The sequence below is a fragment of the Gavialis gangeticus genome, unplaced genomic scaffold (genome assembly GCF_001723915.1).
Source record: "Gavialis gangeticus isolate Ggan-Ray unplaced genomic scaffold, GavGan_comp1, whole genome shotgun sequence".
Lineage (NCBI taxonomy): Eukaryota > Metazoa > Chordata > Crocodylia > Gavialidae > Gavialis > Gavialis gangeticus.
In genome coordinates, this window is record NW_017729024.1 from 74445364 (window position 1) to 74450228 (window position 4865).

Genomic DNA, 4865 nt, shown 5'->3' on the forward strand with positions numbered 1-4865 from the left:
CAAATCAGGAAAGCCAAGGCTGTGATGGAACTCCAGCTAGCTACAAATATCGAGGAAAATGAAAGTTGATCAAGAGCACTGTAAGTTCAGCTGTCTCACATATATAATTGTAAAGGTTCATGATATTTTAATTACTTTTTAATGAAAAGTATAACATTTGGAAATGACAGCAATCCAAAAATTAAATCAAGCAGTTCAGTTAAATGCTACTATTGAAAGAAAAATACCATAAAAAGTCTATTGAAGGGAGAGAGGCAGGCAGAAAGGCCAGACAGAGCATCACAAACACGGGCAACTGGTGCCTCCTGAGTCACAGGGGGCACTTGTCCCCCCAGCAGCCAGTCAGTGACTGGGAGGGGGGAGTCCTGTGGCCAATCAAGCTGACCGGGAGGGGTTCCCCTGTGGCTGATTGCACCAACCTGGGGGGGGAGGGGGGATCCTGGCCACTCATACCAACCCAGAAGTGCCAGCAGCACGCCCGGAAGTACCAGGGGCACATCTGGAAGTGCCAGCGACACTTCTGGCACCCGTGCTCCCCAGCTGGTGCTCTTGGGGGGCACCAGTGCTCCCTCCTGCCCCACCTAAGTAAGGAATGCTGGCTGTGAGAGGGTACACCAGCACGCTTAGGAGGTGCATGTGCACCCCCATGCACCCCCTATGCATCACCACTGATTGCAAATCCCTTTCTCAAAGCCCCTCATCCAGTGCAAAAAACAGGGAGGAGGGGGGGAGAGGGAAGTGGAGGTACCCAAAAGCTGAAATGGTATTGCTTGGCAGTGTAAGGATCAGCCCCATCATTTCTGTTTAGTTCTGCAAAGTTAAAAAACAGTAACTGGAGTTTGGCAAGTAAGCACATGAACAGAATATATGGAAACTGACTTACGTTTTTAGACCAGATCTGCTTAAAAGGCTAGGAATTAGGGGATCTAGAGCTGAGCCACCTAAGCAGTCTCAAAGGGAGATGATGAGTGGAATGTCACCACTCCAGATTTTGGGAAAACTGCATCCTTAGAATTTAGTGGTAAGGACAATTGGGGAGGTTTTGCCTTCCCCGTAGCATCAGAACAAAGGAAGCATAAACTTTGAGATTATATGCTCACACAAATAATAAATTTTCTACCGTTGCAGTGACAAGGCAGTGATGGTACCCTCATCTCCCATTTTTTACCTGTTGTAAAAATCTTTTCACTCCATATCATAAGATGGGTTTGATTTTGTAATGCACTTTACGCTTGTAATGGGGAGGAATTACATTTGGGTAGTTCTCAGAACTCTTTGGATAAATGGGTGCCTGTGAACATATAAGAAACTAGACTCTGACTCAGGAGAGCTCTCATAGTCATCTGTTCTTTTATTTATGCAAGAAGTCTGGGTTGCCAAAATAGTGAGTAAGCTAATAATTTGTTTGGATTTCATTATAACTATCAATTTTGTGCTAGGCAAGGTGCCTCTCAAATTCAGTCTCTGGAAATTTCCTTTTAAAAATGTCATCCGGCTAAGAGAAATGATTTTGGTAGGCAAGTGGCTTGCAATGTAAGAGTTAATGAGCCACCATTATTCTTATAGCTATGTGCTGTGGCAGCTTACCAGCAGAGTGAAGATAAGGAGTACATGAAACTTATTTTGACCCCCAAAATGTCAGGGTAGCCTTAGTGGCTAAAGTTTCTGAAAGTCTGAAGAAAGCTGGCTATGTCCGACGAGCAATAAATGGTAAACACTGTCTTGCAAAATGTGAGATAATGGATCTAGTAAGCATTGGACCCAGAAAACAGGAAGGCAAGCTTCTAGAGTTTCTGTAGGACTCCATTCCAATGTACATTTAAAGGAGGAGCAGCAGAAAGAAATAGCTGGTTAGGAGTCAGAAATTAGGAGTTGTTCTCAAAAGGATATGGGCTTAACTTCATTGGTCTGGCAGAAAACTGATACTAGAAGATAATCATCCATTAAACTAACACCTCACCTTTTAGCAGTAGAAAAGGTGGGAGAGGCAGTGTAGAGCACTGTGGATATATAGAAAGAAGGAATAAATAGCCTTCAACCACAGCTCACCATAATTCTTATAAAGAAAAAAATGGTGGTGGTAGATTCTGTGCTGACTTGGACCAACCATCTTTTGACGGCTTAGAGCAGGCTGTCCAATTTATGGGCTGCACCCCAGGGCCAGGGGCTGCACCCCACCTGGGTCCCCTCTTCTGCACAGGCACCCGCCTCTACCCCATGGCATGCAGTCCAGTTCCCTCCTTTCTTGTAGTCATGAAGCAGGGCAGGAAGCAGAAGCTGGAAGAGAGAGGGGGAGCCCAGAGCTCCCAAATGTCATAGCAGCTGGAGTAATGGGAGGAACAGTGACCAGGGCTAAGGACAGATAGTACACACAAACTGGTTTAAGTGATCAGAAACTGGTTTAGACCTGTAACTGAACATAAGTTCAGGTCACATAAACCAGTTTCAAAATGACCAAAACTGATTTGAGATCAACCTGGTTGAACGTAGTTATCAGAATTAACTGATTTGGGTCAAACCTATTTATGGAACTTCTATCTTGGTTTAAGCTAAATCAGAGCCCCCCAGCATGCTCTGCAGCCCTGGGCTGGGCTGGGCTGGGCTGTCTGTTCCAACCAAGTGGGGTTGGCCCCACCCCTCTTCTCCATAGCCAGATCACTATCACTGCTCTGGCTGGCTGTGAAACCCTGATCTGGAATGCAGCTGGGTCTGCCTGAGAGGAAGGCAGCAACCTTGCCAGGCATCCCCAGCCCCCACATCCTCCCTCACTGCTCCAGGAGCGGGAGCATGGCCAGACCCCAGCAGCCTGAGGGCAAGGAGGGATTTAATTCCCCTATTGTGGAAGGGGCAGTGCGGGCACTGACAGGCTCCACTTATGCACCTGGGGCTGTGGCAGCTAGGCACCAGTAGCCTGAGGGGGGTGGGGGGTTAATCCTGCCATTGCAGGCAACAGCGGCACGGGCACTGGCTCTGTCCTATGCTGAAGATCTAAGGCAGGGCCCGTGCCTCAGTCCCTTGAGCAGATGGTGGGTGATAGGTACCTTACCTCTGCCCATCGCAATGGTTCATTCCATCACTGCCGCCAGGAGACAGGGGTGGGGAGCCATGCTCCAGCTGCAAACTGCCTGCAAATCATGGGGTGGGAGGTGGAGGGTGCTAGCTACCACCCCCGAGGGCTATTCCAGCCCAGGCCACGCTGCTGCTGCAGGAGGCAGAGGTGAGTTGGACTCCATCATTGGCTCTGGCCACCCCCACCCTCCTCCGCACCTCCAGCCAGGTCACAACCCCTCCTTACCCCCCCCACCTCCCCCTGGCCAGACATGTCTCAGCATTGGGCGCCACTCACCGCTCCTCCAAGGGGCTCGGCCTAGGCTTGGCCCAGGGGATCTTCAGTGTGGGATGGAGCCACTGCTGTGTTGGTGCCCGCACCACTCTCCCCTTCTCAGGCTGGTGGCGTCTGGCTGCTTCAGCCCCAGGTGCATAAGTGGAGCCTGTCAGTGCCTGTACCACCACCCCCCTGCAATGGGGGGATTAAACTCCCTCTTCCCCTCAGGCTACTGGGATTTGGCCACAGTCCCACTCCTGCTGCTCCAGCAGTAAGCAAGTGAGCAGGGATGCGGGGGCTGGGGACCCCTGGCAGAGGCTGCTTCCCCCCATCCGCTCCAGGCATGCCCCAGCTGGGGTCCCTGGAGCCCAGGGTGGGGGTTTAAATCCCTCCCCAATCATACTCAGGCCTGCTGGGGCCTAGCCAAGTCTCCCCTTCCTCCAGCACAGCTTGCCTGCAGCCCAGGGCTCTGTCTAGCACCCCCTGGCTTCTAACCTGAGCCACTGCAGGCATGTGCCTGCATTTCCAGAGTCAAAAGTGAATGTCTATCGACTTGCAAATCAATTCAATCTACACAGGTTAGACTAACCTGCAAAGATTGAATCAGTTCAGGCTCAGGCTTTTTGAATGTCTGTCTCTAGCCCAGGAGAGAGCACACAGGCCGCATGTTAACCCTGCATAGCTAGGGACAGACATTACGCATAAACCAGCTTAAGTGATCAGAAACTAGTTTAAATGTTTAACTGAACATAAGTTCAGTGCACTTATGGGCTGAGAGAGGCTGCGCTCTCAGATGCTTCAAAGAACAGACTGGCCCCACCCCTCTCCTCCCTAGCCAGAGCTCTGGGGGAGACTGAAGGCACAGCAGGGTTTGCCTGGCTTCCATCACTGCTCAAGCAGGAATCCCCCAGCTCCATGGACCCTAGGCATGTAGTATGCTAGCTAATGCTGAAAGATGTCTTTCTCTCCAATTTCACTGGGGCAGGTAGACAGAACAGTGTCTGCTCAGGGCTTTTTGGAGTTAATCAATAGGGCAGCTGGTAATGTCCCTCAGTTCCTTCCTTGGGAAAAGCTGTTTAAGAAGAGCTGTAATGAATGAGAGAGGCTTTGTTTTGCGGATGGGCTGATAACACTGTGGTTTTATCAGCTCCTCTGCTGGTTTGCAGTCCTTTCAGGTTTGCAGACAGGGAGAGGGAGATTGAAAAGCTCAGTATCACCAACAGATGCATGCACTGCAACCCCCACTTTGCCTCAGAGTCCTAGCCCAGGGCTGGGGTCTGGCAATGCTCCCACCCCTTGAGCAGCCAGCAGTGGAAAAGCCTGAGATGGTGTAGGCAGGGTGGAGAGTTTACATTGCTCCCTAATTGCCTGGGCCTGGCCAATCACCTCCCCCCACACAGGGGCAGGAAGTCAGCTGGGGTCATAGGAACCAAGCAAGAAAGACATCCAGGTTTCTTTTGAAGGCGTTCAGAGTAGGTGCTTGAACCACCTCCAGCAGCAGTCTATTCCAGACCTTGGGGGCTTGGACAGTAAAGAAGTT